The sequence below is a fragment of the Coenobita brevimanus genome, chromosome 1 (genome assembly GCF_032717465.1).
Source record: "Coenobita brevimanus isolate Jiangsu-jjx chromosome 1, ASM3271746v2, whole genome shotgun sequence".
In the NCBI taxonomy this organism is placed as follows: domain Eukaryota; kingdom Metazoa; phylum Arthropoda; class Malacostraca; order Decapoda; family Coenobitidae; genus Coenobita; species Coenobita brevimanus.
This window is the reverse complement of record NC_136954.1, coordinates 36,191,110-36,215,321: the sequence shown is the minus strand read 5'-3', so window position 1 is coordinate 36,215,321 and position 24,212 is coordinate 36,191,110. Positions and strand designations below refer to the sequence as shown.

Here is a 24,212-nt window from a genome sequence, read left to right as displayed (position 1 = left end):
GAAGAAAAATATCTGGGCCCCCTATGCAACAGCCTACAACATGTCTGTCACTATTCTCACTTTCTTTTGTACATTTATCACCGTCTCCATCATCATCGCCAGCAATTCCACCACCACCAACAAGAACACCATCACCAGTTGTTTTTTAATCATGACTACCAACTTCCTAGCCATTAACATTACCACTTATACTTCCTCCATCTCAAGCACCAACACTATCACAATTCCTACCACCATTTTCATTACTACTATTACTACTACCATCACCAGTACTAACGCCCTGCACACCACTATTACTATCCCTTACCACTACCATCAACTTTACCACTACCACCATCCTTACCACTACCACCATCCACACCTCTACCACCAACCTAACTACAGTTACGGTACCATTACTGAACTGTCACCACCACCACCACAATCCAACACTACTACCATCATCTCAACTACCACTACACTAAATACTTCCGACGTCCCCTCCATCACAATAGAGTTTCCCACTATTACTACCTTAACGATTCCCACCAACCACTACCATCTTTACTATCAAAACCACTACCACCCTCCCCCACCAACCACCACCACCTTTCCCATCATCTGGCCACAACACACCACAAATATTGCTATACTGTATTTCCACCACCAGCAAATCCCCACCCCTCCTCCCGCAGCGTCTCCAGGGTGACGTATGATCCCCGTCTCTCCTCCGGGTCCCTATTTATATGCCGTTACCTACCGCCATGAATCATCCAAGCCCACACCAATCACACCACACCCACACCATTCACCACACACTCACAACACACCCACACCAATCACCACACCCACACCAATCACCACACCCACACCAATCACCACACACTCACACCACACCCACACCAATCACCACACACTCACACCACACCCACACCAATCACCACACACTCATACCACACCCACACCAATCACCACACACTCACACCACACCCACACCTTTCACTCAACACCATTTTACTCTGAACAGTGCCTTTTTATTTACCAATATTACACACACACACACACACACACACACACACACACACACACAAGGATGTAACAAAATGACGAAAAATACTCTGAAAACCACTTTGAAATCCGAATTTTAGCGCACCACAGGCCATCTTCAGGCAAATTACGTGTCCTCTGATGCCAGCATGTCACGTACCATTAATATTTAGTTATAAAGGATCTTTTTTAAATACATAAAGGAGCGAATAAAAGAAATATAATTAAATCTAACACCCCAACTTCATCTCAAAACAAAGCCTCCTCCCAGTTACAAGGCAAAATGATATATGCCACGAACCCTCCATTCGAGACCCAAGTGACTTACTCAAACCCCCTAAATGATGCTACAAACCCAAATTAACCAACAAATTATCCTGAAATAAACAGCAAATAATACATAATTGTATCTTTGTTGGAATATACAGGTGGATGTGGGTTTGTTGCTTCATATCCTTTCGAATATTACACCGGAACTTTATTCTTTACGTTATTTATATCGAATTCATATCGACAGAGCTTCTTTACCCGACAAGAATATCCGCCTTCATCTTAGCTGGAAAAAAGAGAAAACACTGCCATGGCAGAGGAAAAAAAATAGAAGGTTAGGCAAAGAAACGTAGTGCCAAAAGAAACTTAGAAAGTGAACCGGAATGCATAATGAGGCGAGAAGGGGAGAAGAGAAAGGGGGAGAACAAGAAGAGAAAAGGAAGAGGGAAGAGGGGAAAAGGGAAGAGAAGGGGAGTGAAAGAAATAAAAAGACAAACATGAGAGAAGGATGGACACTGCAAAATAGGGAGGAAAGGTAAGATGAAACGAAGCAGAGAAAAGGAGGAAAAGAGGGAAGGGAAGGGCAGGGAAGGGAAGATGTGGGGGAAGGAAGGAACTGAAAAAGATGAGCATGAAGATAGCGAGAGGGACAGGAAAAAAAAAAAAAGGTGAAAAACAGAGAGTGAGGAGGGAAGAAGGAACAAGGCGTGAGAGGCAGAGATAGAAAAAAATGGAAAGGCGAAATAGAAGGAAATATTTGTAGAGGAAGGGTGAAAAAGAATAGGAGAAGAAAATACAGGCTTGGGACGAGGGAACAGAAAAGACGGAGGCAAGGGAAGGAAAAGGAGAGACGAGATGCATGTTAGAAAAGCAAATGTGTAGGAGGAAAATGAAAGGGAGAGGAGGGAGGAGAAAAATAAAGGAGAGGAGAACGGGAAGAAAAATAGAATGACAAAAAGGAACAAGAAGAGAGGGGGAGGGGAGAGATGGAGGGAACCAGGAGAGGCGGAGGGGGGTGGGGGTGGGGGTAAGCAATAGTGTTGTGTCCACATGTGTGGGTATCCCGGAGGGGGCAGGGGGGGGGTGGAGACAAACACTGGTTGGGAGGCAAATGAGAGAGAGAGAGAGAGAGAATGAGAGAATGGAAGGAGTATGGTTAATATAGGAAAGACATTTGGAATGAGGAGAAATGTTTGATAAATATATGGATATTAAACACGCAAGAAAAGGGAAGGGGAGAAGGAAATTACAGGAAAGAGCAAGTAAATGTACAAACTGATTGGTACTGTGAGGAAAATTATATGGAAAGTATAAGGAAAATGTAAGAAAACTACATAAACAAGAAGTGGGATGCACTTGGTAAGGAATTTGGGACGGAGGGGAAATGAATGAAATATATATGAAGGGCAGGAGGGAAGGAAGGCAGGAATGTATGAGAAAGGTTAATGACGTGTGTGAGATTCAACATGGAAGGGAGTGGGAAATATGCTGGAGAAGTTATGGAAGAGAGAGAGAGAGAGAGAGAGAGAGAGAGAGAGAGAGAGAGAGAGAGAGAGAGAGAGAATGATGTTGAATAATGCTGAGAGTGTGAAGATTAATGGAGAGAGAAACGGAGAGAGAGGGGAGGAAGGTGGTAGACAGAGGGCGAAGGGAGGTAAGGGGGGAGGGAGGTAGGGTAAGAGAGAGGAGGGAGTAGGAAAATGATGGAAGAGAGACAAAGTGGGAGGGAAGCCGTCCATCACTTAGCAGCAAACTTGATGTAGTGCTGCCTACTTCTTCCTTCACCTTTATCATTCTTTTTCTGTGTTTGCCATCCTGTTTTCCTGTTTCTCCCAACCTCTTGCATTACTATTCTTTCTCCTTCAGGTGGCTCTACACTGAGTGACAAGACTATTTGTTTTCTGTAACACAGGAAATCAGTTACATCGTTGGGTGGTTACCACAGTCATACTTCGGGTTATGTGGAGCCTCCTATGGTGCCCCTGTTAACTGGGTGGCGAGACGCATATGCGGCGTCCATCCGGAAACCAAAACTCTACAATCTTCTTCGCGTCTCGTTGTGGTAAGGTTTTGTCTGCCTCGAAGGAACATTGGTTCACTGCACACGACGGCTCTGCAATGGCGTTTGCGCAGGCAATGCGGTTGATGTGTCTGCTCGGCCAGACAGGAGTTACTCAACAACAAAACCACCACTTTTGCATCCCTCCCAAATCCCACCCTCAACCTCCACTTTTTTCCCTACACCAAACAGCCACGAAAGGACCAACAGGTGTGTTGCTGTTTGCTTTTCTTTGTACTCCTTTGTACTCTGACCCCCCTCCCCCTCTCTCTCTCTCTTTTTCACACAAACACACACACACACACACACACACACACACACACACACACACACACACACACACACACACAGACGCTTCCCTCGCTCCTCCACTCTCCCCCTTCACCATGATAAGAATGTATGATGCTGGTAAATTGGGCCAGACATATGAAGGCGCATTTATCACCAGAAACACAAATGGTCTAAAATTTATGCTGATTTCCGTAGGCGTAAAAGTCTAGGACATTACTTGTGGGGATTTTTAAATATATGTTTACAATAGCCAGTGTACCTACCTACAAACCTACCTAGCTACCCTACCTAACTAAAACATACCAACACACACACACACACACACAAAGGTGAGAAAGAGAGAGAGAGAGAGAGAGAGAGAGAGAGAGAGAGAGAGAGACGTCCTAAGACTTCTGCACTAAATGTTCTAGGAAAGTATGTCGGATTCGCAGTGGTTATGGAGTATAAAGTAATAACTGGCGGTATCAATGATGGGAGAAAGTCTCATTCCACACCCACTACGATACTCTTCTCGCACCTCCCCAGCTCCTTCCTTTCATTGCCATCTTTCCTTCCTTTAATAATTCTCTCACTCATTTTTGTGTCCTTCTATCTTTCTTCCATTCCTCATTCGCTGTTTTCCTTTTTCCATCTACATCTTTTCCTTTTCCGTTTTTTCCTTCCATCTGAAGTTTTTTCCTGTACTTTTGTTCCCCATCCCTACCCCATTTTTTTCCACTCATTTTCATTCCATTGCCATATCCTTCTTGCATTTTTTCACTGTCTTTTTTTCACTATTTTTACATTTTTTTTATTGATCTCCATTCAGTCATTTGTAAACAAGGCTTCACTAGGAAGTCGCCTGACTGTAACTTGTGTTGTGGTGACGGCTCAGTCTCCTGGTGTGGGCGTGGGCGTGGAAGGGGGAGTATTAAATGAGTAAGTGATGCAGGTTATACACTTAAGACATTGACAGCCGACCCCACAGCGCACAAGCATCACCAGTGGAGTGAAAATGAATGTTATATATAAACCAACCTACATTTTCCCATTTATCTATTCCTCATTTTTCTGTTCATTTCATTATATCTTCAATTTTGTTCCACACATTCCCACCTTTATCCTGTATCTATATTCACATAAATTCGTCATCAATCCAGACACTGAGAGGAAGCAGGTGAGCCATTATCCCCATCTACACCTTGGATTACAACCCTGTTCTCCCATGCCCTTATTTCCTCGTTCTCCATTATGTCTGTTTGCCTGTCTGTCTGTCTGTCTGTCTGTCTGTCTGTCTGTCTGTCTCTCTCTCTCTCTCTCTCTCTCTCTCTCTCTCTCTCTCTCTCTCTCTCTCTCTCTCTCTCTCTCGCAGATACTACGTTAAGAGCAGAGTAATTTCCCACTTAATACTAATAATAATTCATAACAATAATAATAATAATAATAATAGCAACAAAAATAATACGTAATGATGACGAAGATAATGAAGATGACGGTGATGATGATGACGATGGCGGAGGTGATGATGATGATGATGATGACATTGAAATGGAGGAGGTGGAAAAATCACCCTAAAATCTCTCTTTTTCGCTGTAAGTGAATTGCGTCTGGAATATTCCCAACATATTTGCATACAGTCTCTCTCTCTCTCTCTCTCTCTCTCTCTCTCTCTCTCTCTCTCTCTCTCTCTCATTACTGTATTCAGGTCTCTGACCATCTTCAAGCTTACTTTGTAGTTCTCTCTCTCTCTCTCTCTCTCTCTCTCTCATTACTGTATTCAGTTCTCTGACCAGCTTCAAGCTTACTTTGTAGTTCTCTCTCTCTCTCTCTCTCTCTCTCTCTCTCTCTCTCATTACTGTATTCAGTTCTCTGACCAGCTTCAAGCTTATTTTGTAGTTCTCTCTCTCTCTCTCTCTCTCTCTCTCTCTCTCTCTCTCTCTCTCACACACACACACACACACACACACACACACACCAGCAAACATACCTACGGAAACTTCAGCACAATATCAGCCAATCAGCACATATTTATACCAGGCAAATCACTGGCCACATTCCAAGCGCTGATACGAGGAGTGACGACAGTAGGAAACTAAAGGTACGGTGAGTTTCTGTCAGTTTAAATAAGACTGGGTGAAGTTAGTTTACGTTAGACTAAGCTGTGTTAAGTTATATTTAGCAGGGTTCAGACAGGTTAGGTTAGGTTGGCAGGGTTTAAGCACGGTTAGGTTAAGTTTTATTAGGGCAGGTTAGTCGAGATGAGTCAGGTCAGGTTAAGTTGTACTATTCTAGGTTAGGTCACAGGCAATAAGGCAATACGTACGACCACCTCAGCACAATAATCAACCAGCACACATTTCCACCCAACAAATCAGTGGCCTCGTTCCCAGCGGCGGTAGGAGGTGCAGCGATAACAGGCAGGACCCAGGCCGTCAATGATATGCTGCCAATAATAACACGTGGCCTACTGGGTACGCCCTGCACTGAGACTGGTTCATTATTGCAACGTATTGCTACAATGCAGGCACGGTGAGGTGACGAGGTGGAATGGGGGGGGGGGGGCACTGAGAGGTGAGGTGGGGGAAAGGGGAATACAGAGGTGAGGTGGGGGAAAGGGGGGGCACGATGGTGAGGTGGGGGATGGGGGAAAGGGGCAAATGAGAGTGATGTGGGGTGTGAGGGAGGAGGGGGGCACTGAAGGGAGAGATGAGGGGGTGAATTTAGAGAGGAGAGGGTGTTGTGGAGAGATGTTGTGGAGAGAAGTGAAGGAATGAGGTGAGAAGAGAGGGTACCATGGAGAGTGATGAGGGGAGTAGGGGTTTCGCAGAGAGGTAAGAGGGATGGGGGTAGTATGGGGAGGGATGAAGGAATGGGAGTTTCAGAGAGAGGTAAGAGGAAGGGGTAACTGAGAAAAGAAGTGAGGTGAGGGGCGGAAGGGAGAATTGAGGGTTGTTGAGGAAGGTGACGAGAAGGTGAGGGAGAATATTGTAGTGATAGACAGGAACAGGGTGAAGGTCAAAGGACATTCGGTATGGTGGGTGATGGTGTGTCTTTAATATAGTCAAGATTCTGTTTAACATCAGGCTCCTACGACTCACTCAGCTGAATACAATCGTTTGGGTTTAACTGGTATAGAATATTAAGTGTCCCGACCATGACAGGTGAATGGTAGAAGCATAAACACGCTCGGTTCCCAAATAACTGGGATGACCGCACCACGAGAGGGGGAAAAAAAAGCCTCACATTAACCCATTTACCTGAACGTTTTGTTTTATATTCCCTTAATGCTACCACTCCTTAAAAATTTCTGAAGAGCTTTTACATCGACTGGTTAGATACAGCCTTCCCCAACCCCCCTCACTACTACAGGTACAGCCTAACTTGAGTAAAACCCTCTGTTGGTATCACAAATAAACCAAATGAAACAGGACACCATCTGGAAGGGGTATAGGACACAGAATAACAGATATCAGAATGGAGTAGAGTATTCCTTTGTATATTCAGCCAAACGTCAATTACATCGTCATCGTCGTCATCGTCCTCATCCTCTTCACAATCATCACCATCAACATCATCATTACGACTTTTTCCCACACACAGGTAGGGTTACGGAGGCTCCAGAAAGTAAAGAAAAAAACTGGTGAATAGACGTCAAATACACACTGAAAAATCGTCTGCGGGTGACAGGAAAACGAAAAAAAAAGTCACTACATAGTAAGGATTAACTGGGCGTCTCAGATTAACACAGGTGTGAATGAAGTGTTAAAAAAATGGTGGTAACAATAAACGAAAAAATAAAAATAAAAACAAAAAGCCACCGAACTAAATGAATTAATTATGGTCACAGAATAAAATCTTGAAGGAAGGACAATGCTGTTCAGTATATTCAAAGAAGTCAGTCACACGCCAAAAAAAAAAAATAATAAAAAAATAAAAATAATAATAATAATAATAATAATAATAATTTTGTATTAGCAAGACAAAATACGTCACTGCACAGAGTTAATTAAAATTCCTAAAAAAATGGTCAAATATAGTACTGCTGTGTATCCTGAATTCAGCAAAACATCAATCACACATGGAAATCATCAATCAAAAATTTAATAAGCCATTAGAGCGAAAATATTTATTTCGTACAGTGTGTAGGCAGCCATGTTCTGCAGCCACCACTGTTGTTGGGATAATATGTGCATATTTATCCATATCTATGTATCTTTTTATTTATCTCATTACTTATATATCTATCAATCTGTTTAGGCATTATGTCTACACCTCTCTCTCTCTCTCTCTCTCTCTCTCTCTCTCTCTCTCTCTCTCTCTCTCTCTCTCTCTCTCTCTCTCTCTCTCGTGGAATTTATTTCCACTAATAATATTCACCAGCATCACCACCACCAACAACAAATTAGACATCACAGCCAACCACCATCACAAACAGCCACCGTCACTATCATCAACCAAACAATCATTCTACCGTCACTAAAAACCATTACTAACAATCTGACAATCTATAGTCGCGACAGCGAGAGGTGGCGGAGAAGCTCATCCCACTCTCTTCCCACTGGAATGTCTGTGATTGGTGGATGGTAGGGTGGGAGGTGCGTGAGTGAGGTTAGGAGTCCATTTGATGACCAGTACAGGTGTACCGTCTAATCTGGAAAGACATCTTCACCTGTCTGGTGCTACTCTCTCTCTCTCTCTCTCTCTCTCTCTCTCTCTCTCTCTCTCTCTCTGTATGTATGTATGTGCGTTTTTTGTAACATTTTGTTGTGATGTGTTTTCATTATATTTTATAATCTCTTTTTTCATGGTCTTGAAATACAAAGGAAAATATTGTATTTATCATGCTGTACTTATGCAGTCAGTATCCCATTATAAGGCTCATCAAGTCATCCGTAATTCATCGCCGAATTTAATAACCTTAAATGTACTGCACCAGCCTCCCCCCTTCAACCCATCTCTGTCTGTCTGTCTGTCTGTCTGTCTGTCTGTCTGTCTGTCTCTCTCTCTCTCTCTCTCTCTCTCTCTCTCTCTCTCTCTCTCTCGAGTGAAAAAAGGAAACATAAGATGAGTATTGATAAAGGATTTGATGTAGAAATAAGTTTCATAATACATAAGGAAGAAGGAAGTTAAAATGAAAGGCAGCCAAGAGTGTGTGTGACCTGAGGAGGGAGGCTAATTCTCAAGGGACAATATATTCTGGTGTGTGTGTGTGTGTGTGTGTGTGTGTGTGTGTGTGTGTGTGTGTGTGTGTGTGTGTGTGTGTGTGTGTGTGTGTGTGTGTGCGCGCGCGCCCCTCTCACTATCATACTCCAGGACTTGTACACTGTTCCACGTCAATAAAGTCATCACCGGTATATGCAATCCCTCCACGTATATATATATATATATATATATATATATATATATATATATATATATATATTTTAATAACAGAACGGAGGAAGGAAAGACAAATGGGGAAAATATAGATATACTATTTCGCTTACATTTTGTTGTGGTGTGTTTCGAGAGAGAGAGAGAGAGAGAGAGAGAGAGAGAGAGAGAGAGAAGAGCAACATAGGGAAGAAAGGGTTAAGGAGTGGCAAGTATGGACAGGTGGATCTTGTGACCTGTGATTCCCTTCAGCCCTCCATGACAATCCCCAGGGACGTGAGCGCAGTGTGAGCCTCAGAGAATGTTTGCCTTTGTTTCCTCTGTATTTTGCATCTTGACTCTTCACCTCACCTTCCAGCTGCTTTGTCTGCTTGTCCGACGGAATGCATTGCTTTTGGCTTGAGATGTATATTGTATGGCCATTCTAATACTTTATTCTAAAATATAAACTTAGCATACCTGCGTTCAATCGATCAAAAAAAAAAAAATCTTGACACAGGTGAACAAAGTTTTCACAATGAGCGATGCTCCTGTTCGTGTTGGTTTAAGCCAGTTTATACTGAATGAATATTTCCCAACCATATGGTACATAAATCCTTCTTTATGGTTTTTCTGAGAGAAATAGCTGAGATTCACAAGCATGAGAAGTTTACTAAAGAATTATTTCAAAAGTTTCGTCCAGTGCTTTAAAGTGACAAGACAAAGCTTACATAGATTATTTTATGATTGTGTACACTCATTGCTTAATTCCCATATATATATATATATATATATAGATATATATATATATATATATATATATATATATATATATATATATATATATATATATATATATATATATAATATACACACTGTATGTATAAATATATGTCTGAATGCATGCATGTATGCCCTCTGGAGCGACGGGATAGGGGAGAGAAGAAAGGGGCTTAGGATTGACAAGTATGTCCCGGTGAACCTGATCTTGTCATTACCACTCCCTCAAAGCACACGTGTTTCTCTTTCTGTATTCTTCTCTCTCTCTCTCTCTCTCTCTCTCTCTCTCTCTCTCTCTCTCTCCTTCCCTGATTTTGGCTTATGGTGAGTATTATCCTGTCCTTTCTAATGTTTTACTCCTTAAATGTTTTTGGCTGGACTTTCATATTCTAGAATATCAACATGCACACCTGTATGTATTGTGATATACCATACGTAATAGTCTGTGTACACATATTAACTGCTGTAGCAATAAATAAAGCTTCGAACCATGGCGATCAATTTGGTGACGGTACTATGAGGGAAATATAAGCGCTCTCACACCTCCCCATTCTGCTCATCACCGTAGACCAATCAGGGACGAGAGAAGGAAAGCCTTTTCCTCACTCCTCCCTGAGGGAGGCGCTTCTCCGCCACCTCTCGCTGTCGCGACTATAGATACTCTCCGCCAAACCACCCATCTAAGAACACAAACACCACATCTGCCACCCAACCACCCAGCATCGACAACCAGTCAACCAATCACCATCGTTACCAATCAATCAGCCAAATAACTACACAAAAATCAATACCAAATCTGACGTCGTAAAAATACCCCCGCTAATACCAGTACACCAGTCCTGTACGAGACAGCCCTAGCATGTATTCAATATGGATGGTGGGCGTTAGCGCCGAAGTGGTGACATGTGGAGGTGTAGGAGGACTACTGGGCCTTGGGATAGGTCACTGCCCCCAAGAAACAGGCCTTGAAACCTTTCCCCAGAGTCGGACACGTAAAAAAAAATAAAATAAAATAAAATAAATAACCATCAACCAGTCAATCAACCAGTCATATAAAATAAACAGAACTAAGACAGCATCACTACCAAATCTACCAAGATCACAGTTACCAACCAACCAACCAACCTAATCGTCTCCAACCAACCTCACTACCATCACCAGCAACCAGGCATCAACAAATTAAATATCACTCTTATATCTACAGTACCAACCAACTATTTTCACCACCTAACCAACCAAAACAACCAAGCAACATCACTACCAACGAAACAACCAATTCATCAACCAACATCACAGTCACCACCAAGAACCATCAGTTTAGCTTCCATTCCTTTGGCCATACATTTTCTCACTCTGATCTTGCCCTCTCACTCTTTCCTCCTGTTCTCTCACAGTCCAAATCTTTCTTATCCTCGCTCTCATTTTCACACCTTCCTTTGTCTTACTTGATCTTACGAACTTCTGTATTCTCACTAACACAAGCGATTTTTGCTTTCCAATATTCCCACTCATTTGTACGGTCTCTCTCTCTCTCTCTCTCTCTCTCTCTCTCATAATTTCTTTCTACTGATCACCTACAAAGCACTTCGGGGTCTGTGTATCTATGTAAGTTTGTCTCCCCTCCATTTTCTCTCTCATATTAATCTCCACCTAAGTGTCTCTGCCTTCTGCCTCTTCTTCCCTCTTACATAAATCGTAGTCTAGGTGTTCATGTATTCCCATATTTTTTTCCAGGTGTGTTTCTCTTAACGTGCGTGTTATTCCAACGAAAATAAATGTAAAAAAAAAAAATCCACACTATCCCTCTTTATTTTTATCCAACTTAAACTCTCGCATTTTCACCCACTCCTGTATTTCACCATTTCTTTTTTCCTTTTTTTTTTTTCATCTCTCCTGTTTTTATCACACACACACACACACACACGCACTATCTACCCACCTACCTGCTACCTATTTATCTATTATCTATATACTGTATGTATGTCTGTATGTTATATGTACCGATATGAATTCCATAATGCCTTACTCTTCCCTTTCTCCCTTTTCCCCATGCATTTTATTTCGGTCATTATTCTGCCGTACAGACACTTGTGATCACCATAAATATGCTGGCCAATTAACGTGCTTGACTGAATCCACTGTGGGCCACGCTCTGATGGGAGGTGAGAGTTCAGTACTTCGTACCCATAAAATATAGCAAGAGGAGGAGGAGGAGGAGGAGGAGGAGGAGGAAGAGGGGGAGGAGAAGGAGGAGGAGGAGGAGGAGGAGGAGGAGGAGGAGGACGGGGTCGAGTACCAATAAAATATAGGAAGAATAGGGGAGGAGGAGGAGGAGGTGAGGGTCGAGTATTCATAAAATACAGGAAGAACAGACGAGAAGGAGGAACTGGGAGAAGAAAGAAGTAGGAGGAAACAGAAAGATGGCACTGGGAATAAGAGGACAGGTGAAGGAATAGGGACAGGAGAAGTCGAGGGTAACAGGGAGGAAGACAGCATTCGGAAGGATAGAGGTGAAGGAGCTGGGAGAGAAGAAGGGGAAATAGGACGTAAAACGGAAAAGACAGCAATGGGAACGGGAGAGACGGGGAGAGGAAGCGCAGAAAGAAGGGGAGATGGAAGGTAACGGGAAAAGTGAGCACTGGGAAGGAGGGGAGGTGAACAACAAGGGAACGGAGGAGGGACGAAATAGGAGGTAACAGGGAAACAGACAGCATTAAAGAGGAGGAGAGAGGAGAAGGGGCTGGGAGAAGAAGGGCAATTGGAGGTAACAGGGAAGAAATGAGACGAAACCAAAGAGGAAGAGGGAGGGGACGATAAACGAAAAATAAAGAATAGCGTCAAGGAGATGACAAAAGCGGGAAGAAAAGGAGAATGCCCTGGTATTGAAAGGAATCTGCAGGCCATTCGTATGTAACCCTTCAAGTCTAAAGAACCTATGAACAATGTAAAATCGTCTGGAGGTGAAAAAAAAAAAAAAAGGCATCACCTTACAGAAAAGATTTTTCAATATATTATTCACGTCATTCCAACAATGAGCCCTGTCCAGAAGTTCTCAATATTTCAATATAAAAACAAGAGAGCTGGAAAAAGAGGAAACAGAAGTCAGCGATTCTTAAAAAAAAAAAAATAAATAAATAAATGAGAGCTGGAGATAACGAGAAACGAAAGAGAAGGTAAAGACGCAAAGCTAAACACATTACCATCAGCCAGACTTTTCTCTCCACATCCTAAAACTCAAAGAACAGATACCAAAGACACAGACACGTCTTCCCCTAGTCTAAATATCGGCTTCCCAGCACCTCTTCCATACCAGTGCCTGACGCGTTAATGATGTGTCACTTTCAGATATTCCTGATATCACCAGACGTTTTCATTCAGCTTTCCGAGAGATTTTTCGAACTGGAGGGGTTAGATATAGCTTTCATTAACCCTTACACAGACAAACTCAGGTTAAAAAATAATCACGCACATCAAAAATGTCCCAAACGCCTCCTGTCTAAATCATGAGAGCTGACTGGAACCCTTTATAGATGGTGAGAAGGCAGTGATGCAACGCTAAACGCATTACTATCAGCAAGGCAGCAGGGAGGGAGGGAACCAATACATAATACATACCAACAGCCACTTCCCGTCCTACCCACTCACACGCTCCAACCAAAAAATTACACAAAGCTAACAAAATAATGTTAAGAAATCCAGTACAGTGATGACTTTTATGTGATTTTTCTTGCTTCTTCCAGATGATTTTATTCACCTTACATATTCAAACAGAGTATTCGTAACTCGCAAATCGTCTGAAGGCAGCAAGAATGAGTCAACAACACATCCCTGGAACTGCCAACCACGCAACCACACACACGAACTCTCACACCAACACCAGAAATCCCAAACACCAGCACATGCCTCCAACTGCCAACCACATCCACGAACTCTCACATCAACACCAGAAATCCCAAATACCAACGCATTCCACTAACTGCCAACCACACAACCACACACACGAACTCTCACATCAACACTAGAAATCCCAAACACCAACGCATTCGTCCAACTGCCAACCACCAATCATTCACACAAGGTCTCACGTCAAGACTACACAAACTGGAAAAAAGATACTACTGACTTTTTGGTTCTGGTGACGGAATTTATTGGTATATTACATTAAGCCTGGGGGAGGCCTCTTGCAGTGAAGCAGCAAGTGAGGGATTTATACCAAAAGTCTACTCTACGTTCGTCTGGACACAACATGAAGAAAATATAACAACACGTCCAAAGTCAGCGAGTATACGTCTGTCATCTTCAAAGCTACCTTTCATACAGACACAAACAGTAATATCGAGCACACGTCTGCACTAGAATCTTGAAGAATGACAACAGGATGAATTATACCATACGAATCTGTTGACATTTGATACTGACTTCCTACTTTCTCATGACGTTTATTGAGCGGGTGACTCAAAGCGGCCTCAGAGTATAAATAGCGTATCCATTAACTCTCTCACGATCGGGGAAACTAACGTGAGATGATTTTATTCAGCTAATAACAACTTGAGTGATGTCATTTACACTTTGTTGTTGCTACCTACAGACAGTTTTAATCAGGCTGGGAAAGATCTGTTATACTGGAGGGTCTGCTCTAATCCCTCCTTTCCCCTGTCTTTCCAACCCTCCACCTTGACGCCTACAAGGATAGTATCAACCACATGCATTAATCTGATGACCTCTGTATCGATTTACCATTACATTACGAGGAATAAATGAAACAATGAGAGAGAGAGAGAGAGAGAGAGAGAGAGAGAGAGAGAGAGAGAGAGAGAGAGAGAGAGAGTTATATATAAACAATATATATATAATATATATAAAATATATATATATAATATATATATATATATATATATATATATATATATATATATATATATATATATATATATATATACAGTATACAGATAGATAGACAGACAGATAAACAGATATACAGAGAGAGAGACAGACAGACAGACAAACAGACAGATACTGATAGAGAGACAGTTAGGTAAATATATTAACTGACTGACTGACTGGGACAGGCAGACAGACAAGCTAAGACAGAGAGATATAGTCAGACAGAGACAGACAGACAGACAGATACAGATATGCTGTCAGAATAAAAACGCTGATCTGAAAATAAATGGTCAATGATTTTTACACCTGCAATCACTGCTGACAGCTAGAAAGAAGACACTGGTGAGTAGTGAGAATATAATTTGAAAGATAATACGGGAAAACAGAACAAAACTGTATAGAAGAGAAAGGGGCGGAGAAAAAGGTAGATGCATGTGGAACGAATAAAAAATATCATGGTACTGCACAACTAAAAAAAACAAAAACACTTATAAAAAGAGAGAACACAGACAGAGGGTTAGGGTGAGCCACAAGGAAGAAAGAAGAGGGCCCACAGGTGCTTTATTCTTGGAATGGCCTTGACACTTGCAATCAATGGTGTTCTTGCAATGGCCTTTACACCTCCAATAAATGGTGTTCTTGCAATGGCCATAACATTTGCAGTCGTTGGTGTTCTTGCAATGGACTATTCACTTGTAATCATTGGTGTTCTTGCAATGGCCTTTACACTTGCAATCAATGGTGTTTTTGCAAAGGCATTAACACTTGGAATTACTGGTATTCTTGCAATGGCCTTTACATTTGCAATCAATGTTGTATTTGCAACGGCCTTAACACTTGCAATCATTAGTAATTCACAGAGTTGGGGGAGACAACAAACAAGGAAAAGACAGCATGTAGCAAAGACAAAAATATAAACACATCAGAGCAATGAAGGAAGCAAAAACTGGAGTGCACAAAAATAAAGACAATAACGTGGAAGAGGAGCCAAGTAAGAAATAACAAAAAGTATGGAAATAAAGTAAAAAAAAAAAAATCGTAGAGACTGGGACTAAAGCCAGAGTGCAAAATTGTTAAAAAATACAAACAACAGTTAAAAGAAAGGGAAAGGGAAAGGGAAAAAAGTAAAACATGTAAAGTTAAAATGAAGGGAGCCATTGCACTAAGGAAAGCTACAGAAATGAAAAGAGGAAAGAAAATGAGAAGGTAAGCCTCGTGGGAGTGGGGAGAAGGTCTGCAGGCGCCTAGTATTTGGCATCGACCTTTACACTTGCAAGCATCATTTATTCATAGGGACGGGGCGCCCTGATAAAGAAAAAAGGCAAAGGAAACAGCAAGAAGAAAGCAAGAAATATATCTCACTGTACTGAAGAGACTGGTGATATTAAGAAAGCAGCAGAAGAGAAAGAAAAGTGAAATCAAAAGGCAAGGGAAAAATTAAGTATGCAAGGAGGTCAAAATGCAATAAAGCAATGGCACAAACATACGGAGAAAAGTCAAAGGAAATAATAAAGGCAAGGGCTGAGTACACGGGAGAAAAGAAGGTGTCCATAGGTAGCTGGCATTCTTGCACCGACCCCCACACATGCAATCATCTGTTATTCACAGGGATGGGCCCCCCTGATAATACATTGACTATTCCACTCACACGCACCCCAGCCACTACAAACTTTTACAGGAGCGTGCTGGCTTTTACCTACCCAGCTTAACGCGTCAAAACAGAAGAGGTGAGGCGGCGGTGGTGGTTGTGGTGTGGTGGAGGTGATGGTGGTGGTGTGAGGGAAAGAGTCGTTTCTCTGTGTGTTTCTTCAGTAATATTTTTTTGGTGGTGGTCGTGTGATACGGTTAATGTGCCTGTGGTGGATGTGGTGGTAGTGGTGTGGTAAGGTAATATGTCTGTGGTGATGGTGGTGTAATAAGGTAATGTGTGTGAAGTGGTGGTGGTGGTGGTTGTGGTGGTGTGGTTACGTAAATGTGCCTGTGGAGGTGGTGGTGGTGGTGGTGGTGGTGGTGGTGTCTTAGGTAATATTGTTGAGCAAGTCTTTCTTCGTGGCTGTTTCTTTAGTGAGGTATTTCTGTGGTGGTGGTGTGGTAGGTAAAGATGCCTGTGGTGGTGGTGTGGTAGGTAAAGGTGCCTGTGGTGATAGTGGTTGTGTGGTAGGTAAAGGTGCCTGTGGTGGTTGTTGTGTGGTGGGTAAAGGTGCCTGTGGTGGTGGTGGTGGTGGTGGTGGTGGTGGTGTGGTAGGTAAAGGTGCCTGTGGTGGTGGTGACGTGGTAGATAAAGGTGTGTGGTGGTGGTGATGTGGTAGGTAAAGGTGCCTGTGGTGGTGGTGGTGGTGGTGACGTGGTAGGTAAAGGCGTCTGTGGTGGTGGTGATGTGGTAGGTAAAGGTGCCTGTGGGGGTGGTGATGTGGTAGGTAAAGGTGCCTGTAGTACTGGTGGTGTGGTAGTTAAAGGTGCCCGTGGTGGTGGTGATATGGTAGGTAAAGGTCCTTGTGGTGCAGGCTGTGATGTGGTAGGTAAAGGTCCTTGTGGTGGTGGTGGTGGTGGTGGTGTGGTAGGTACGGTAGTACCGTTGAGCAAGTCAGTTTTGGCTGTGTTTCTTTTACAAGGTATTTCAGTGGAGGAATTTGTGTTTCTCTGGTGATGTAGGTTGTCGGTGGTGTGGTGGTGGATATGACTATGATTCTCTGTGTTATATTTTACTGGTGGTGGGTTTGTGATGTTTCGGTTAGCATTTTTTGTGGTGGAGATGGTATGGTGGTTGTGATGGTGTGGTGGGAAGTGTGGTGGAGGAGGAGTGTTGTGTATTTGTTCAGTACAATATTTGTGTGTGTGTGTGTGTGTGTGTGTGTGTGTGTGTGTGTGTGTGTGTGTGTGTGTGTGTGTGTGTGTGTGTGTGTGTGTGTGTGTGTGTGTGTGTGTGTGTGTGTGTGTGTGTGTGTGTGTGTTTTAAAGTATGATTAAGAAGAGAAAAACGTTCAACTATAACCATGTGATAAGAAGCCAGTTTCAAAATATAAAAGAAGAAACATTGAAACAACAACACCAGCCCAGCACCAACAACTCGTTTATGGGTCGAACATTCGACACTGCCCTGTGACCTTGACCTTGACCTAAGCGTTCTCAAAACGAAATCACTTCCATCTAGCCTGACCCGTAACTCTTCCGGCAGATTTGGTCCCACTGCTTGAGCTGACCTTGCCCTCTGACCTTAACATTTGACTTTCCCTGTGACCTTGATAACTGACTGACTGCTCTCAAAATATAACTTATTTCTCCTTGCCTTGCCCTGAACATTTCCCTTAAGGATCGGATATGAATTGCTTCAACTGCCCTTGCCACGTGATCCTGATTTTATATAATTTCTACTAAATACTAGATCAGTCTCTTGGCTGACCCTTAACCCCTGAATAACAGCCCTAACACCTCAATAAAAGCCATAACACCTGAATAAGCTCTCTAACACCTGAATAACCCTGAATATGAGCCCAAACACCTGAATAACCCTGAATAAAGCGTCTAACACCTAAATAAGCCCTGAATAAGAGCCTTAACACCGGAATAACCCTGAATAACAGCCCAAACACCTGAATAACCCTGAATAAACGCCCTAACACCTGAATAACCCTGAATAAGAGCCCTAAAACCTGAAGAAACCCTAAATAAGAGCTGAATAATCCCGCTAATAAGAAAATGGGAAAAGGGATGGCACTGGAGAACTTGGAATTCAGCGTCTTGGCTCTGACGCAAATCCTGAGAAAGAAACATCAAAGGACACAAGTTGGAAATCCTACACGAGAGAGAGAGAGAGAGAGAGAGAGAGAGAGAGAGAGAGAGAGAGAGAGAGACAGACAGACAGACAGACAGACAGACAGACAGACAGAGACTAAACTACAAAACAGCAAAAGTAGGGTAAGCAAGAGCCTCCCCAAACCTCCTGTGTCTACTTCCCCTGCTGGCCTACCAAGGCATCACAGTCTATTGGAAAACTTCAGTGAGAGGAGGAAAGGTGGAGGGAAACAGGAGGGAAAGAGAGAGAAGAGGAAGGTCGGGAGGAGGGAGAGAGGATGAGAAACACAGAGGAACTGAGGGGAGAGCGAGGAAGATAAGATGGGTGGAGGGAGGGGGCAGCGAGGTGGAGAGAAGAGTGGGTAGAAGCGGCTGGGAGGGAGGGAGGGCGGAAAAGAAGAGATGTGGGGGATGTATGGAGGGCAGAAGGGAGGGTAATGGGCAGAGGGACGGTGGGAGGGAGGGAGAGAAGATAGAGGGAGAGAGAGAGCGAGATGGACTGTGAGAAGGAGGGAAGGCGAAGGGAGAGAAGGAAGAGGCTGGAAGTCCGGCCTTTGATGTCGCTAATGAAGCGTGCTTAGGGAGTGGCGGACACGAAGACGACACAGAAAGTTGGTGCCTGTGTGAGATGACTTCCTGTTCCCTCTCCTACCGCCCCGAGAGGTGGAGTAGGAGACACGGGAGGAACGGAGAGACTTGGGAGGAAAGGAGGAATAAACTGATGAGGGATATTATAAAAATAGAGAGAAACTGACTGAGGAACGAAGGATAACTGTGGACGAAACTGAGAGGGATTGTGGACGACACCAAAGTTGGAAAAAAAAAAAAAAAGTGTAGTGTGTGTGTGTGTGTGTGTGTGTGTGTGTGTGTGTGTGTGTGTGTGTGTGTGTGTGTGTGTGTGTGTGTGTGTGTGTGTGTGTGTGTGTGTGTGTGTGTGTGTGTGTGTGTGTGTGTGTGATGACCTATCCCTTCTGGTATCGCCTCTGCTCCCATCTCGAGAGGTTAAGCGGGAGGCTCAGAAGGTGGGACAGAAGAAACAGGCGTGGTGAACATAGGAGAGAAGTGGGAGGAGGGGAATGGGGAGAGGAATGTGAGAGAGCTTCTGGATGACTTGGAAATTGCAGAGAAAGTTGGTTGCGTGTGTGGAATGACCCTCTGTTCTTTTACCTCCCGTCTGTCTTCCAGTCTTTGGAGACTAAGCAGGAGACAGGAGTAGAAAGGAGGAAGAAGTGGAAGCAGGGATACCGTGAGACCGGACGAGGAATTGAAGGAGAAGGAGAAGGGAACGAGGAAGAAAAATGACACAAATTTTGAAACACTCGAAAGCTACAGGAAAAGTTACTTAGATGTGTGACATGGACTTCTTCCTTCGTCTCTCTTCCCGTCCTGAAAGGTGAGGAGGAGACAAGGAAGGAATAAAAAAAAAAGAGTGAGGAAGATAGGAGAAAAGTGGAGGCAGAGAGGAGGGAAATAGAAAAGTAAGAACATCAATTCCCGAGGCTGTGGAAAAAGGGGAAGTTGGGAAAGTAAACTATCGGATTTTTGAGGACAAGTGGGAGGAAATCGGGAGACTGGGGAAGAAGAAAACAGCTATGAAAACACTGTGAGAGGAGGAGGAGGAGGAGGAGGAGGAGGAGGAGGAGAAAAGATAGAAGTGGAAAAGTTATTAGATATGACGATATTGTGAGAGAGGAGGACGAGAAGAAGGAAAAGGAGGAGAGAAGATAGAAACGTTATAAGGGATTATTCAGGGTGAGGAGAAGAAAGAGAATTGGAAGAATAAGTGTCTGTGGGGAGGTAAGCAACCAGGGATGGAAGAGATGAGTGTGATGATGCAGGGAGACAGAAGGCGAAACTGGGAGGGAATACGGAAATGACAAGGGGAGACAACAGAGGAAGCAGAGAAGAGACAATGGATATTACAAGGGGAGATAACAGGAAACAGAGAAAAGAGACAAAGTATATTACAAGGGGAGATAACAGAGGAAGCTGAGAAAAGAGACAAAGTATATTACAAGGGGAGATAACAGGAAACAGAGAAAAGAGACAAAGTATATTACAAGGGGAGATAACAGAGGAAGCTGAGAAAAGAGACAAAGTATATTACAAGGGGAGATAACAGGAAGCAGAGAAAAGAGACAAAGTATATTACAAGGGGAGATAATAGAGGAAGCAGAGAAAAGAGACAGAGATTAATAATAGTGAGTTCTGAAGTGGTAAGCGTAAGGGACAGGGAGAAAAGGATGGATGAAATAGGCACCGAGAGGAGAGAGAATGGGAGGGAGGCGAGAGAGAGGGGAGGTGGAAACGCTAAGAGAGGGAGGGAGGAAGCGAGTGGAAAGAGAAGGGGGGAAGCGTGAGGAGAGAGGGGGCAAAGCTAGAGTACGGAGAGACTACTGAGGAAAGAGACAATAAAAGAAATGGTAAACTAATGAGCAAGTGATTTTGGAGAGCAAAGAACGAGGAAATCAGGAAACACTGAAGTAAGAGATGGGAGGTCAAGGAGTAGAGGGGCAAGAGGGGTGGAGGAATAATAAAAGGGCGATTTGGAAGCACCAGAAATATGATGAGTCGAAAGGGAGTGAAATATGACGAAGAGTGAACTGTGAAAATTATAAAAGAGAGATGAGAGAGAGAACTGGGAGAAAACAAGGAGCAGAAGAGAGATAGACGGACGAGAAAATGAGGGAGAGAAGAAGGAAAGTAAGAAAAAGAAAGTAAGTGACTGCGAGAAGTGAAGTGAAGAGAGAGAGAGAGAGAGAGAGAGAGAGAGAGAGAGGAATCGGAAGAGGATAGAGGAATTTATTATGGAATGAGAGGAAAAAGAAGGAACAGAAATAAAGAGAAGGATTGAGACGGAAGGGAAAAAATCTGGAGAGAGGAATGAAGGGTCGTAAAAATCAACGAGAGAGAGAGAGAGAGAGAGAGAGAGAGAGAGAGAGAGAGAGAGAGAGACAGACAGACAGACAGACAGACAGAGAGGAAACCAAACGATTGTGCAATTAAGAATGTGGGGAAAATTACAGAAGATATCCAAGAAGGAAGGTACGATAAAGGTAATAAAAGAAACCATTATCATCATCATCATAATCATCATCATCAAGGACAATATCACACACAATGAAGAAAGTCAAATCCTTAGAAATGGGTGGGTAAAAAAACATGTTTAGTTCAAGTATGTAAGCAACACACACACACACACACACACACACACACACACACACACACACACACACACACACACACACACACACACACACTCTTATCTACTGGCTGTTTCTCTACCTTTCATCTATTCACCTTTTCACTCTCTCTCTCTCTCTCTCTCTCTCGAAAATCCTGTCCCGAAGTCCCAGCAGTCCTCCTACGTGCAACCAGCCGTGCCACACAGCTCCAATATCACTGCAAGCCTTTTCCCCCATATCCCTTTCATGTTAGCTCCCGAAATACCATATCATGATGGACTTTCTACCCTCTCTTACTACTATGTGTTCCCCTTCCATGTATTTTTCGTCCTTCCTATTTTTCCCCCACTAACCTCGTCTGCTCTTCCCATTTTTTCTCCTACGATGGTCTCTCGTACAAGCAATTCTTCAACTCCCACCCTACGTACTTTGCTTTATATTTCACGTAATTTTTTTCATTTATCTTCCACTCTATGCATTCTTCATTCATTCATCTTTCACTTTACGCATTTCTCATCGTCCTTTTTCAGGAGGCACTTTTTTTTTTTTTTACTACGCACATTTTTTCACATGGCCGTTTTCCCGTATTACGCATTTTTTCTTTTCACTAATCCTTTGCACTACACTTTTTTACCATGTTCCACTTTTTCTGTTCCATAATTTTTCGTACTGTTCCATTTACTTCCAATTCTCTTACTCCTCACATTCTTCCCTGCAAGTAATCGTTGGTAATCCCTCCCCCTCCCTTTTTATTTCCATCATAATCTTTAACAATAAGCTGTTTTTCACTCTCCAACATCTCAGAATATACGCTTACTCCGCATCAACAGCTGCCTTGGGTTACTCAAAGACCCATTAAAAGATAAGATCCTTGATTATCTTAGGCATTAATGTTTCGTCCACTTCATGGTCTGAGAAAATAAATACTCTCACCTCTAAATGATGCTTTAATGAACCAATGTGTCAGGCATTCTGGCCATAATTACAATATTTCGCGTTAACTACACTACTGCCGGTCACGATGTATGTATGTACAGTACATGTATGTATGTATATAAAAAAGTCCCCTACCGTGATAAACGCTTTAAAAGGAAACTGTACACTTGCACCCACTATGGAGTCCAGTAGCTGCCATTCCGATCTTGGTCCTGACTGATACCCTCTGTGGGGATGCTTTGGCCATTTTTGTGCTCCTGCAACGGTGTGGTTTGGTGAAATATGGGTGGCAAAGTGCACCGTGTTATGGCCTGGATTTAGATTTAGTAGTTAGGGTACGTTATATGCGAGAGCGAGAGAGAGAGAGAGAGAGAGAGAGAGAGGGGGGGGGTAACGTTGTCCTCTGATGCATGCTTTGGCCGCTTTTGTGTTCCTGCGACGGCACCAACACGTCCCTTGTAGGGCAAGCATCTGCTATACCGCAAAGATCAAAGATGCTTGTGTAATTCTACTCAATAGTGGATGTTTCAGGCGGCTTCACATTCTAACTTCTAATAACTCACTTTTCTTATAAATACGTGCAAACTAAACAATTGCATTTTCTCTGGACCCAGTGTTTTCTTCCTTCCTTATCTTCCTTTTCGTTCTTGTCAACCTTCTTCTTCGTTTACTCATCCTCTTCGTTTTTGCCTTTTTTTTTCTATGCCCTTCTTTTCCCCTCATCTTCCTTGCTTCTGGTCTTTCTTCCCATATCTTGTTTTTTCCTAATTTTTTCTTCTGCTTCTGACCCCTCATGCATACACATCACAGTCTGGAATTACCTCACCTTTTCTTGTTCTTGTTCTTCTTCGTATTTCGTTTGCCTCCCTTCTTTTCATTTTCTCTCACGTCTCCAATCTTCTCTTTTCTTTCCTCTGTCTTCTCTCCATATCCTTCTCTCCTTCTTCCCCTCTAGGAGCCATCTTATCCTTTAGTTTTCCTTATCTTTTCGTTTCTCCAATTTCTTCATCTCCTTGATTAGCGTTGTCCTTCTTTCTTCTGTCTCCCATCTAACCTTCCTCTTTTTTTTTTCTTCCAGTCTTCTCTTTCCTCCTCTTCCGTGTCTCCTTCTGCCCTTCTTCCCTCTGTGCACACACCGTCGTCGGGAACCAACACACTTTTTGTCTTCATCTGAACCTTAGTCCTCTTCACGTCTTCCTGCCTTTGTATTTTTTTCTTTCTTTTGCTTTTCTTCTTATTTATCCTATTTCTTATTCCTCAGTTTCGTGTCTCCTCTTTCTCCCTTCGCCTGTCTCCCGTCTTCTCCTGCTCCTCGTTTTAGTCCTCTTTCTTATCTCTTACTTTCTTCTCTCCTCCCCGTTCATTCTTTCGTTTCCTTTATCTTCTCTGCATTTATTACTGATTTCTTTTTACCCTTTTCCCCTCTCGTTTCTCTCCTCCTCGTTTTGTCTTCATTCTTCACTTCCTCTTGTTCCGTGTATATGTCAGGACTGTAAAATATCTTACTACATAATAACCAGCATCATACATAATATAGTCTAGAGGTTAGGTCAATGTCAAACCTAGGGGCCAAAGGAAGTGACGTTAGCACCTCTCCAGAATGTCTCTCACCAGCACAATAGCCCACAAACAGCGCCTCGTGACCATACACACACATA

The 24,212-nt window shown here is 43.0% G+C and overlaps 1 pseudogene; it reads right to left on the bottom strand.

The window, feature by feature from the left end:
* Positions 1 to 24,212, bottom strand: part of LOC145394155 (glutamate receptor 1-like) — an 804,310-nt pseudogene that overhangs the window by 360,631 nt on the left and 419,467 nt on the right.